Source organism: Hypanus sabinus, chromosome 9 (genome assembly GCF_030144855.1).
Source record: "Hypanus sabinus isolate sHypSab1 chromosome 9, sHypSab1.hap1, whole genome shotgun sequence".
NCBI lineage: Eukaryota > Metazoa > Chordata > Chondrichthyes > Myliobatiformes > Dasyatidae > Hypanus > Hypanus sabinus.
In genome coordinates, this window is record NC_082714.1 from 105,687,542 (window position 1) to 105,700,329 (window position 12,788).

Genomic DNA, 12,788 nt, shown 5'->3' on the forward strand with positions numbered 1-12,788 from the left:
CCGACGACAGTGACACTAACCAGCGGCCCCTCCGACGACAGTGACATGAAACAGCTGCCCCTCCGACGACAGTGACATGAAACAGCGGCCCCTCCGATGACAGTGACTTGAACCAGCGGCCCCTCCGACGACAGTGACTAACCAGCGGCCTCTCTGACGACAGTGACTAACCAGTGGCCTCTCCGACGACAGTGACTTGAACCAGCGGCCTCTCCGACGACAGTGACTAACCAGCGGCCTCTCCGACGACAGTGACTAACCAGCGGCCTCTCCGACGACAGTGACTTGAACCAGCGGCCTCTCCGACGACAGTGACTAACCAGCGGCCTCTCCGACGACAGTGACATGAAACAGCGGCCTCTCCGACGACAGTGACTAACCAGCGGCCTCTCTGACGACAGTGACTAACCAGCCGCCTCTCCGACGACAGTGACTAACCAGCGGCCTCTCCGACGACAGTGACTAACCAGCGGCCTCTCCAACGACAGTGACTTGAACCAGCAGCCCCTCCGACGACAGTGACACTAACCAGCGGCCCCTCCGACGACAGTGACACTAACCAGCGGCCCCTCCGACGACAGTGACTAACCAGCGGCCTCTCCGACGACAGTGACTTGAACCAGCGGCCTCTCCGACGACAGTGACTAACCAGCGGCCTCTCCGACGACAGTGACATGAAACAGCAGCCCCTCCGACGACAGTGACACTAACCAGCGGCCCCTCCGACGACAGTGACTAACCAGCGGCCTCTCCAACGACAGTGACTTGAACCAGCGGCCTCTCCGACGACAGTGACTAACCAGAGGCCTCTCCGACGACAGTGACTAACCAGCGGCCTCTCCGACGACAGTGACTAACCAGCGGCCTCTCCGACGACAGTGACTTGAACCAGCGGCCTCTCCGACGACAGTGACTAACCAGCCGCCTCTCCGACGACAGTGACATGAAACAGCGGCCTCTCCGACGACAGTGACTAACCAGCGGCCTCTCTGACGACAGTGACTAACCAGCGGCCCCTCCGACGACAGTGACTAACCAGCGGCCTCTCTGACGACAGTGACTAACCAGCGGCCCCTCCGACGACAGTGACTTGAACCAGCGGTCTCTCCGACGACAGTGACACTAACCAGTGGCCTCTCCGACGACAGTGACACTAACCAGCGGCCCCTCCGACGACAGTGACACTAACCAGTGGCCTCTCCGACGACAGTGACACTAACCAGCGGCCTCTCCGACGAAAGTGACACTAACCAGCGGCCCCTCCGACGACAGTGACACGAAACAGCGGCCTCTCCGACGACAGTGACACTAACCAGCGGCCTCTCCGACGACAGTGACATTAACCAGCGGCCTCTCCGACGACAGTGACACGAAACAGCGGCCTCTCCGACGACAGTGACTAACCAGTGGTCTCTCCGACGACAGTGACATGAAACTGTGGCCTCTCCGACGACAGTGACTCGAACCAGCTGCCTCTCCGACGACAGTCACTAACCAGTGGTCTCTCCGACGACAGTGACTAACCAGCGGCCTCTCCGACGACAGTGACTTGAACCAGCGGCCTCTCCGACGACAGTGACACTAACCAGTGGCCTCTCCGACGACAGTGACACTAACCAGCGGCCCCTCCGACGACAGTGACACTAACCAGTGGCCTCTCCGACGACAGTGACACTAACCAGCGGCCTCTCCGACGACAGTGACACTAACCAGTGGCCTCTCCGACGACAGTGACACTAACCAGCGGCCTCTCCGACGACAGTGACATGAAACAGCGGCCTCTCCGACGACAGTGACACTAACCAGCGGCCCCTCCGACGACAGTGACTAACCAGCGGCCTCTCAGACGACAGTGACACTAACCAGTGGCCTCTCCGACGACAGTGACATTAACCAGCAGCCTCTCCGACGACAGTGACACGAAACAGCGGCCTCTCCGACGACAGTGACTAACCAGTGGTCTCTCCGACGACAGTGACATGAAACTGTGGCCTCTCTGACAACAGTGACACGAAACAGCGGCCTCTCCGACGACAGTGACTCGAACCAGCTGCCTCTCCGACGACAGTCACTAACCAGTGGTCTCTCCGATGACAGTGACTAACCAGCGGCCTCTCCGACGACAGTGACTCGAACCAGCAGCCTCTCCGACGACAGTGACTCGAACCAGCGGCTTCCCCAAGAACTGCTCTCTATCCTCTGCATTTGCCTTGATGTTTCAATCTACCTCAGCGTTTTAATCGGGGAGAAATGTAGTTGATCATGGCTCCTTGTCTCATCTCCGAGCCTCTCCTCATGGAAGCTTGTGCTCAGATTTCTCCTCTGGAGTTTTGTCAGGGACAGCAGAGCGCGAGCTCACTCGATCGAACTATAGACTGTAAGTCATGGGCTCCAACAGTTTCAAAAAACAAAATTAAGATAAAGTGAATAAGTCGAAAATGTAGTAAAGCTGAAATGATTGACTATCTGGAATTTGTGCCCAAGGAATCACTGTTCCACTTTGACCAGAAAGTTACAGGGAGCTATTGAAGAAATTGGAATTGCCTCTTTGGTGTACAGAAGGTCAGGGAAAGTTTACCAGATGAATGGAGATTCCTGAATGAGTTTGACAGAACAAAGTAACATAAGTATGAAAATCCTAAAATAATGGAAAATACAGTACAGGTTGAGCACCCCTTATCCAAAATGCTTTGTTTTTTGGATTCTATATAATGAAATACCTTGGGGTTGGGACCCACGTCTAAACATAAACTCCATTTAAGTTACTTATACAACTCATACATAGGTAGTAAACTACTAAAGGTAGTTTAATTTAATGCTTCTAAAAATTTTGTGCAAGAAACAGAAACGTGCACATTGAACCATCAGAAAGGTAAGCTATAACTACCCCAGCCTCCCAGCTGTTTGGTATTGCTATCATTCTTGACTCTACATTTATGTGTTACCGGTAAGAAGTCTTCGCCTTACTCTTGTCCACTCGTGTATGATGCAACCATTCAGCGTGTGTCAGGAACGTGGCCGGATGGACACAAACACAGGACGCAGACACTGAAGTACTAGGGGGAGGACAGGATGGGGACGCCATGGCATTTAAGGGTAGAGCTGGGGCTCAGATAGATAGAGTGCAGGCAGGCAGACCAGAGCGGTCTCCCGAAGTTCAGGCAGGCAGGTCTAGGTGGCTAGATAGGCTGGCGGAGAGCCCTCCCTGGGTGGGCCGCATATATCCCGGGTAGGGTCGCCTCCTGGTGGAAACACCAGAGGCCTGGGCACGACACGGACCCCAAGGCAATTGCAGAGCACAATCCCAGGGTTTGGGCAGAAGAGGAGGACGGGGCAGAACCCCCACCGGGCAGCAGCAGACCAGCCGGGCCTGCCCAACGGAGGCAAGGGGTAGGGACGGGCAGAACCACCGCCGAGCTGAGGCAGGTCAGCCAGATCTGCCTGACAGGGGCAAGGGTTAGGAACGGGCAGAACCACCGCTGGGCAGTGGCAGGTCAGCCAGGTCTGCCTGACAGGGGCAAGGGATAGGAACGGGCAGAACCACCGCCGAGCTGAGGCAGGTCAGCCAGGTCTGCCTGACAGAGGCAAGGGATAGGAACGGGCAGAACCACCACTGGGCAGCGGCAGACCAGCTGGGCCTGCCCAACAGAGGCAAGGGGTAGGAACGGGCAGAACCACCGCTGGGCAGTGGCAGGTCAGCCAGGTCTGCCTGACAGAGGCAAGGGATAGGAACGGGCAGAACCACCGCTGGGCAGTGGCAGGTCGGCCGGACCCGCCAGACAGAGGCAAGGGTTAGGAACGGGCAGAACCACCGCTGGGCAGTGGCAGGTCAGCCAGGTCTGCCTGACAGAGGCAAGGGATAGGAACGGGCAGAACCACCGCTGGGCAGTGGCAGGTCGGCCGGACCCGCCAGACAGAGGCAAGGGTTAGGAATGGGCAGAACCACCGCCGAGCTGAGGCAGGTCGGCCGGACCCGCCCGACAGAGGCAAGGGGTAGGAACGGGCATAGGTCCAGGGTGACCAACACAACAGTTATGATAATGGGAAAATCAGGAACAGCCAGCAGACAGCACGACCACACGAACAAAACAAACAAGCAGAGAAACAGGACCAGCACATGGGAAGAAAGGTGGGGGAGTGGACCAACCTGGCAGTACTGGTACAGGGCAGAGAAGCACGATGAGGAGTAGATCAGAGCCCAGGCAGGATAACAGAATGCAGAGAAGAGTTTGGAGCCAGCAGGGAAACAGAACAAAACAACCACCCACTTGGTCCCAGTCCCAAGGCCCCTTATAAACACCTGCAACTCAATGAGTTACAGGTGTGCCTCCTTGAACCAGGAGGGTCCCAACTAGATCACGGGTGACGGGAGGGACAACTGCAGGACCCGGAGTCCGGAGCCCTCGGACTGGATCAAGACCCGGAATGCGGATTCTGGACCGGACCCTGACAACATGGTAGATTTTCATCAGCAACGATCATGGCAAATTCAATGAACTTCTCTGCTGCTTTGTGATTGCAGGTGCTTCATCAGCACAAATCTTTAAAAAATTTAATAGTTTGCCTTTTCTTAAATTTCTGTCACCAGCCTGCTGAATATTCACAATTACCTTCAATTTTTGGTTTGTTGCGATAGATCTTTGCTTGTTTCTTTCTCAGCACATGGCTAAGCAGCAGATGTTCTCTCTGCCACTGAAGAATCCACTCTTCCAATACACCACCGAGATCTTCATTTTTCACTTTATGCAGATTTTCATTAACTTCTGTTCATCTCAGAACTGTCTGTGGTGTGCAAAGACCAGCACATGGTCTGGGAACCTTCCCAGTGCCTTGTGGAATTTTCCATTTGGGACGTCGTGTTAGTATTTAAAAAAATTCTGGGTTTCAGAGATTTCTGGATTTTGAAATTTCCAATAAGGTCTGCTCGGTTTGCGTCATTTTAATCCATCCTCTACAAGTGAAGCCTGAGTACTGATTTAGTATGCCTGGAGATCGAACCTGGAGACTGGGATCCCATCATCGGCTAACCCAGGGTCGATACCAAAGATTGCAGCCTGCAGGTTGATCAGAAGACCTGAAGCCAAAGCCCAGTGGCCAAAGACTGGAGTTGGAAGGCTTGTCCTGGAGTTGTGTGTGTAGGTGGATGGGCGGGAGGGTGAAAGGAGCTTGTTTTGCAGGTTTTGTGTTCTGTGCTGTGCTGTTCAGCTGAGCATTGAGGAATTGGAATCAGAATCGTTTAATATCCCTGGCATGTATTGTGAAATTTGTTGTTTTGCAGTGAAAGTACATTGCAATACATAATAATAATAAAAATCTAAATTACAATAAAAAGTAAATATAAATAAAATTAAATAGTAGTGTAAAAAGAGAGGAAAAAATATTGAGCTAATGATCATGGGTTCATTGTCCATTCAGAAATCTGATGGTGGAGAGGAAGAAGCTATTCCTGAAACATTGAGTGAGTGTCTTCAGGCTCCTGTACCTCCTCCTTGATGGTGGCAATGAGAAAAGGGCATATCCTAGGTGATGGGGGTCCTTTCTGAGACATTTCCTTTTGAAGGTGTCCTTGGTGTGGGGGAGGATATTGCCCATGGTTGAACCGGCTGAGTTTACAGCCTTCTGCGGCTGTTTCTAATCCTGTGAATTGGCCCCTCCATACCAGATGACGATGCAACAAGTTAGACTGCTCTCCACAGTACATCAGGTGACATTTGTGAGTGTCTTTAGAGACATACCGAGTCTCCTCAAACTCTGATGTGTCTCCTTTGTAATTGCACCAGGATAGATCTTCAGAGCTGTTGACACCCAGGAATCTGAAAACTGCTCATCATTTCCACTGCTGATCCCTCGATGAGGTCTGGTGTGAGTTCCCTTGACTTTCTCTTTCTGAAGTCCCCAATCAGTTCCTTGGCCTTACTGATACTGAGTGCATGGTTGCTGTGACACAACTCAACCAGCTGATCTATCTCACTTCTGTACGGCTGCTTATCACTATCTGAAATTCTGCCAATAATAGTTTGAGCTATAGTGTTTGAGCTGTGCCTAGCCACACAGTCATGGGAGTAGAGAGAGTTGAGCAGTGGGCTAAGCGTGCATCCTTGAGGTGTGCCAGTATTGATTGTTAGCGAGGAGATGTTATTTCCGATCGGGATAGACTGTGTTCTCCCTGTGAGGAAGTCAAGGATCTAGTTCCAGTAGGAGCTGAAGGTCTGATTGTAATGAATGCTGAACTATAGTCAATAATTAGCAGCTTGGCATGGGTGTTGTTATTGTCCAGCTGATCCAAGGCAAAGTGAAGAGGCTGTAGACCTTTCTGCTGTAGACCTTTTGTGATTATAAGAAAACTGCAGCAGGTCCAGATCCTTCTTAGGCAAGAGTTAATTCTAGCATTGCCCAACCTTTCAAAGCACCTCTTCACCTTAGATGTGAGTGCTAATGGCAATAGTCATTGAGGCAGCTCACCCTGGTCTTCTAGGGCACTGGTATGATTGTCACCCTCCTGAAAAAAGTGGGAACCTCCAACTGCAGCAAGAGGTTGAAGATGTCCTTGAACCCACCCACCAAGTTGGTTGACACAGGTTTTCAGAGCCCTACCAGGTACTCCACCAGTGCCCAGCATCCTGTGAGAGTTCACCCTCATGAAAGATAGTTTGGTATCAGCCTCTGAGACAGAAATCACTGTCACCAGATGCTGCAGGGATTCACACAGGTGTAGTTCTATTCTCCCTTCCAAAGCATGCATAAAAAGCATTGAGCTCATCTGGGAGTGATGTGTCACAGCCACTCATGATGTTAGGTTTCGCTTTGTAGGAAGTAATGGCCTGCAAACCCTGTCAGAGTTGATATGAATCTGATTCTATCTCTAACGTCAATCATAATTGGTCTCTTGCTCTTCAAATAGCCTACCTGGACTTCTTTTATAGTTCTGGATCACCATTCTTGAATGCCACAGATCTAGCCCTCAGCAGACTGTGAATCTTCTGGTTCATCCATGCTTTGGTTTGGGTATGTCTGGTAGGTTCTCAAAGGCACGCACTTATCCACACAGGTCTTGATTAAGTCAATGACAACAGTAGCATATTAATTCAGATTCGAAGATGAATTCCTGATTATTGTCCAGTCCACAGACTCAAAGCAGTCCTGTAAGTGATCCTCCACCTCCCTTGACCTTCTTTGTCCTAACTACAGGTGCTGCTGTCGTTAATCTCTGCCTGTATGTTGGGAGTAGAAGTACAGCCAGGTGATCAAACTTTCAAAAGTGTTGCCGTGGGGTGGCATGGAAAACATTCTTGACGGTGGTGAAACATGGTCAAGTGTGTTGGCTCCTCTGGTTCCACAGATGATATGTTGGTGGTAGTTGTTCAGGGACTTCTTCAAACTGGCCTGGTTCAAATCCCCTGCAACCTCCCAACTTCTATAGTCAGTGCCCCGTATAATAAAGGCTAGCATGCCTAAAGCCTTACCTGTCTTCCTGCCTTACCTGTCTTACCTGTCTTCCTGTCTTACCTGTCTTCCTGCCTTACCTGTCTTACCTGTCTTCCTGTGACGCCACTTTCAGGGAACCAAGTACTCACAATCCAAGATCTCGCTGCTCTGCAACACTCCACTATTCACTGTGAAAGTCCAGAGTCCACAGGGGAATCAGAATCTGATTTAGTATCACTGGCATATATCATGAAATTTGCTAACTTTATGGCAGCAGCTCAATGAACTACATGATAAATAAATATAGAGAGAAAATAAACTGAGTTACATTAAGTATATAATGTCTATTAAATAGTTAAGTTAAAACAAGTAGTGAAAAATAACAGAAATAAAAATGTCGTGAAGTAGTTTTGGAAATAAGAATACAATGAGAAGGAATGAAAAAATATTGGCAAGGAAACTCAAAGAAATTCCTAAGATATTTCATGATATTTGGAAAGCAAGCAGCAACCTGAAAAAGGATTTGGCTTGTGGGAACAAGTAAAGTGTAATCTCCTTTAAGAGGTGAAGGATGTAGGTAAAGTTTGTCATGAATATTTAGTATCTGCCTTCAGAAATGAGGAGGAGTGATACTGAGGGTGTAGTGAAAGAGGATAACTGTTGGTTAGAGAGTGTAGGGGAAGGAAGGGGTTCAGCAACTTTAAGAGTGGCTAAATCACCAGAGCCAGATGAAATATATCCCAGGCTATTAAAAGAAGCAACGGAGGAAATTGTGAAGCTCTGATCGTTACTATTTAATTCTCTCCAGTGACAGGAGAGGTGCTGTGGGATTTGAGGATTGCTAATGTTGTACTGTTGCTTACAAAGGAAGAGATACAATAAGGAATTGCAGGCCGAATAGTTAATGTCCAAAGGTAGGCTGGTTATTGGAATTAAGTTCAAGGAACAGTGTTAGTCTTTATTTAGAAAGGAAGAGATTAATCAGCTACAGTCAACATGGATTTGTTAAATGATGGGCAACATATACAAAATTCTGGAGGAACTCAGCAGGGCAGGCAGCATCTACAGAGAGGAATAAGCATTCAGAGTCCTGACATCAGGACTGTTTACATTGTTACGTGATGGGCTGTCTGACTAATTTGATTTTATTTTGAGAAGGCAAGAAGGAATGTTAATGAGGATGGATGCATTATATGTAAACTGTTTCAAAGATTCAAAGGCTCAAAGGCTCATTTTATTATCAAAGTATATATGCAGAATACAGCTCTGAGATTCATCTTCTCCAAATAGCCATACAATGCAGAAAACTATAGAAGTAGTTGAAAGAAAGACATCAATCTCCCCTTGCCCTCTAACTGTAATCCCCTCCCCAAGCATACAAAAAAAGAAACAAAAACTCATAAACCCCAAACTCCTCAACCCCTCCCTCCCACAAAAACTAATAGATCACCCACACGGGGAAACAACAGCTAGAACAAACCCCCAGCCTGCTGGTTGGCAACAAGAATGGACGAGAACATGAAAGAAAGATTGGATGCTTTCAGGGACTGTCCAAAGGTCTTACATGGTAGACCAGAAAATTTAAAGTGCATGGTATCCAGGAGTGAGTGGCAAATTGAATCCAAACTAGCTCTGTCACAGGAAGCAAAGGGGACTGGTTAATGGGTGTTTCCTTGAATGGAAAGCTGTTACCAGCAGGGTTCCAGCCATCTCTGTCCTCAATTCTTGTTTTTTAATATCATAAATATTGATGAGTTGAACTTAAATGTAGGGGATTTGATAAAGAAATCTGCTGAGGAAATAAAAATTGGTCATGTATTTGACAGCGAGGAAGAAAGATTTAGACTGCAGGAAAATATGGACTGGAACTAAATCTGCAGGATGAGTTGCTGACAATCCCTAATTTAATGGGTCGGGAGGCTTGATGTGAAGCTGTACAGGAGGCAGTTTATGATCCACTGCACCAGAATCTGATCAGGTTTACTATCCCAGCATGTCCTACGAGATCCTAGGCTCTGTGAACCGTGGTGGGAATGGATGAGTCTGCATGAATTTAACCATGCCATATTGTTGATTACACCCTAGTTGTTGTGGAGTACAGCCTTGATGCAGGATTTCAACCTGAAACACTGATGACTTCTTTCTTCCCACAGATGCTGCGTGACCTGCGGTGCAGACTTGAGGGGCTGAATGGTCTACTTCTGCACCTATTGTCTATTGTCTATTGACCTCCTCCAGCAGTCTGTGTGTGTTGCTTGGATTTCCAGCATCTGCAGATTTCCTCTTGTTTGTGAATATATAGCAAATGCTGCTGGTGGGGTGGGGGTGGAGGGGGAAATGCAGAGTTGGGGCTGGTTGGAGGTAGTGGTTATCTTAAAGGTGAGATCTCTCAGACTTTAGAGCCCTGCAGTCAGGTGGACCTGGTCAGTCACCAGTAGGTGGGCCTCTGGACAGGGCAGAGTGTGGCCTGGTTAGTCGTTGGATGTTGCGTCCCAGTGGATTGTTCGTGAATTCGTCCCTGTGTTTGCAAGTTTATGGAGCCAGCGCTTGAAGGAGGGATTAGCTTGGGTAGTTCTTTGTTAAAGGGAGACCTAGTGGCTTCTTTTCTACTGCCATAGAACATAGAACAGTACACCGGGCCCGTCAGTACAGAATATTGTGCTACTCCAAGGTCAATCTGATCCCTCCCCCTCATGTAAGCCTTCATTTTTTTCTGACATTCATGTGCCTATCTAAGAGACTCTGAAATATCCCTCACGTACCAGCCTCTACCGCCGCCCCTGGCAATGTGTTCCACACACTTAGCACTCCCTCTGTATAAAGCATCTCCTCCCTCGCTTGCCTTAAGTAAAAGGCGCTGGCTGTCCACTCTGTCTGTGACTCTTATCGTCAAATGCATTTCTGTCAAGTCACTTCTCATTCACCTTCACTCCAAAGAGAAAGCCCCTATCTCACTCAACCTTTCCTCATGAGGCATGATTTCTAATCCAGGTAGCGTTCTGGCGGATCTCCTCCTCACCCTCCCCAGAGCTTCGACACTCTTCCTATAATGAGGTGACCAAATGGGGGCTGGAGACCATGAGATTCCATTGGAATGTGCTGCGTGACAGTGCAAAGGGCCGGCACGGCCTGAGCAGATGCCTGCTCCACAGAAACGTGTAAGTCCTTGCCTCACAATGATTAGGTGATCCAGTTCAGGACCCCCTCCTACAGCAAGAAGGGATGGGACGTTACACATCCAACTCTGTCTTTATTATCAGTGAAAAGTATATAATGGGTGAAAAAATTGTCCAGCTTCATCATAGGGGCCTCTTGTAGGTGGAATAAAGTGGGAGTGAGGAGGAGGGGGGTTAAGAAGCTGAGGTTTCCTTGCCCCACCAGTGGGAAAAGGGATGAACACAACTGTGAAAATACGAGATGCATTCCTGAATGATTGCTCCTGGGAGAGCAATATTTCCGTTTACTTAATCCCTGTTCTTGCGGCAATATAAAAAAGTCAATAAAGTTATTAATTTCTGAATTTATGATCAGGGGAAGCTAAGTCTTCCCCTGTGGGCCTGCATTAATCCGAAAGGAGGGGGAAAGAGGGGCCAGAGGATGGGGAAAAGATTGGCAATCACAGGTAGGAGCAGAGAAAATCACCTTCTAACCAATTTTTTATTATTGGAAGCCGTGACCTGGGAGCATTCTGAGTGCGAGAGGCTCCTTCAGACACAAGGCGTGCTCTGCTGCAGCCCGTAATGGCACAGTCAGCGTTCTCTGGTTTACAGCTGAGCTGGTAATCTCTCAGTGGGGTATTTTCGACCCAAACAATGTCTAGACAGGCTGCAGCGAGCAGATGAATTAGCAGTGATCACACCAGCCTTCTATCCAGCTTTTGTAGGAACCTTTATCACCACACTGATAATTTAAATATAAGTTCGACAGCATCACTCTCTCATTTTAAAACCTGCTGACCAGTTCTCAGTTGCTGTACTCAGTCCCCACCCTACTGTCAGGAATAAGCTATCTATGTAGGGAGAGATATTGTGCTTTGCCCTGCACTCACTGCTAACCTCAACACATCAGTCAGACTGCACTGGTGTGTCTGGGAGGTGACAGCATGTCAAAACAGTGGGCTTTGCCTTTTTCGTTTCCTCTGCAGATTTTCTCAGAGTGGCTGTCAGTCTGCTGCCATGACTCGTCACGGTGACCAGAGGTCACAGTCTTCGGGTGACAGGCACCGGAGGAGACACAGTGAGAGGCTTTCTTTTCAGGCAAGGGGTTATTGCAGTCTGGAATCAGCCACTTGGAAGTCGAGGCAGAAAGGTTGCCATCGCAGTGGGTAACTTGCTCAAGAGCCAGTGTCAAGAATGATGCACCTCAGAGTTGGACACACAGGCTGGTTCCTCCTGCTACCTTGTCTGCTCACCCTTCCTTGACACCTTACTCCCTCCACACAAGTGAATCTGGCTTCTGTTTGCTACCGGTCAACCGAGGATTCCGCATCTCTGAAAGAAACTTTCCCTTTCCTTGCACTGCTCCTGAAAAGCAATGTCTTTGACCAGATGTCTGGTCTGTGGTAGCATCTCCTGTTACGGCTTGTGCACTGTTTCATGATGGACAGAAGTGGGTGGATGAGGGGTACACCAGTTCACTATGTGAGGCATTGCCCAGGCACCAACTGAGGATACTGATGCCAATCTCAGTATCACCACTGGTGTCACCCTGACACTGTTGGCTGGTATCTATGACTCTGTGGGGCATTGGTGAACCTGGGGTGGGAAGGGGGTATTTCTTTGGGTATTTGTGAGTATTGGTATCACCTGGGTATTGGTGGGAACTGGTAACCCTGGGGTAGGTATTGGTGGGCAGTGGTGACCATGAGGTGGGTATTGGGATCACTCTGGGGTATTGGTGGGAATTGGTGACCCTGGGGTGGGTATTGGTGGAAATTGGTGACCCTGGGGTGGTTATTGGTATCATAGGGGTATTGGTGACACTGTGGGTATGTAAGGGTATAATACTGTCATAGGAATGGTGTGTGTTTGTGAATTGGAGGGAAGAAATGTTTTGGGATGCCAGCAGTTTGGGCTTCTCCATAGTCTGGGGAGTTTGACTCGTCTAAATCTGAGCATTTGCCTTGGCAGCTCAGCCTGTCTAACCCATAGTGTGGAATCTGCAGAAAGGACTCCCGTACATCATCTGGGAGTACTTGGAGACCACGATTCAGTGTGAAGCTGATGTCTAACCACACAGAGATCTGGGTCTGGGGAAGGCTGATTCCCTTTTAGGCTGCCTACAACATCCTCACCCTTCAGCAGTAAAACCTCCCAGACTTCTTCACCGCTGGAAACACAGTTACTGGAACCGATTGCAAGATG